The following is a 2265-nucleotide window of genomic DNA, read 5'->3' on the forward strand; positions in this document are numbered from 1 at the left end:
GTCGAGAATTTCGACAAGATAAGATTTTCGAGTTCGAGATCAAGACAAGAATGTACATTTCAAGATTTTTCAAGACAAGACGATATTTCCTAAAATCTCGTCTTGTTTCGTCTTGCGGCATCCCTAAACTTAAGGCTTAAAACACCTATTGTAACCCCGGATCTACAATAGGGTTTTAAGCCTTAAGCCATAAGAAATGGGCGAATCACAGTCGCTTATTCTTCTCGGATTCGACTAGAATTGGTCAGTTTCTTACGGCATAAGGCATAAAACACCTATTGTAGATCCGGACTAAATCCGGACTAAGGCCGGTATTCATAGTTGAGTCTTATTTCAAGACCGTCTTAAGTAATGTCTTAAGACTCTAATGCAGCCTTCTGATTGGTTGGTGACTTCTTAAGACCGTATTTAAGACGGTCTTGAATATAAGATCTGACTATGAATACCGGCCTAAAGCTTATGGCATAAGGCATAAGCCAATCAGAGGGCTGTATTAGCATCCCCTACAGCACAAAAGTTGCAGCAACAATGCTGCAGCATTGCAACAATATTGCACGTTGCAGCAATATTGCAGCGTTATTGCAGCAGTATTGCTGCAAATTCTGTGCTGTATGGGATCTTAAGAAATTACTTAAGATGGTCTTAAAATATGATACGGATTACGAATATACGCTTAGTCTTATTATATATTTTATTATTTTTCTAAGGCATTTAAAAGAGATAAAAAAATTTTTAACTTAAAAAAAAGTTAAAAAGTTAACGTTTAAAAGTAACTTAGTTAAGTTAAAATTTAATATACTTATAATTAACTAAGTTAAGTTAAAAGTTATTAACTTTTTAACTTTTTTTTTAACTTTTAACGTTTTAACTAGTTACTACCCAACCCTGCGCATATGTCAGCAAGATTATCGTGTGTGAGGTTATATTTGAAGAATTATAAAATCGCGTGACTGTCTACAAAGCATCAACATGAAGTGCTGTAGGCAGAGAAGTAAAAAGGGCCTTTCATTTTATAGGTAAAATTTTTGTATTAAATATATCAATTCCTGCATATGTGTAGGATATGAAATGTTATTAAAGTTATTTTATTGAATGTATGTACTAATAAAATTGAAGTGATATTATTTTTATTTATATACCATTTATGTCCATATAGATTTTCACACATCGATGGTACATCGATCGCAACGCGCACGCGACGCTCTGATTCGCTCAAATATTTGACCCACCCAAAATGGCGGTTACTCAATTGCGGCCACGAATTTTCCTCGATGCTTATTCCAGTGTATATATAGTTCAGTGCCAGAACCACTTTTGTTTCACGGAGTTCGGACTCCTTATTTCTTACCTCGGATCTACAATAGATTTTTAAGTATTAAGCCATAAGAAATGGACGAATCACAATCGCTTATTCTTCTCGAATTCGACCACAATTGGTTGATTTCTTACGGCTTAAGGCTTAAAACACCTATTGTAGATCCGGACTTAGTTCGTGATTTAAACCGTCAAAGCGACAATAGTGACATACTCGTCTAGCATGATTGGTTCTTACCAGTGGATCCAATTAATCATATTTAATTGCTCGGCGAGCAGGGGGTGATCCCGATTGATCACGGCTCGATTGGACACCACCAATCAAAGCGACCGGTGCTTAGGAGCTTTGTAGTCTCAAGCGCTGTGAGTGGCTCGTGTCCAATTGAGCCGTGTCCAACTGGGTGCCACTCTGCGAGCAGACCTAGCCGCTTTGCTGACTTGAAGTTTGAACTCACGCAATATATCGCCAATGAGTTGCGTAACTTAAATATTGCTCAGGTAATGAAAATACAATCTCGTCAAAGAGTGCAAATGCTTTAAACCTTTAAACACTTTATTTTTGAGATATATGTACAATTATTATTAAATATATACGCGAATATACTCGGCCGTGCTGTTGCGAAAAATTTAAGTTTCTTTACAGAAGTTATGCATTTCGCGGGTTATCTTCGTGTCCAAGTCCATTTAAGTTTCTTATCAAATAATAGACGAGAAGACTCTCTCTCTCTCTCTCTCTCTCTCTCTCTCTCTCTCTCTCTCTCTCACATTATCAAAAAATTACTGTGGTATATGAAATAGAAATCACTTCTAAAAGATATTTAAATTTGTAAAATTATTTCAGGAGCAGAAATCGAATTTTTTCGACGAAAATAATGATATAAAATAGTGCTCGGAATTAGTTGCTCATTTCGGGCAGATTCCTGAGGCGACCCCCACTACCACTCGAAACTC

The sequence above is a fragment of the Trachymyrmex cornetzi genome, unplaced genomic scaffold, assembly GCF_001594075.2.
Source record: "Trachymyrmex cornetzi isolate Tcor2-1 unplaced genomic scaffold, Tcor1.1 scaffold958, whole genome shotgun sequence".
In the NCBI taxonomy this organism is placed as follows: Eukaryota; Metazoa; Arthropoda; class Insecta; order Hymenoptera; family Formicidae; genus Trachymyrmex; species Trachymyrmex cornetzi.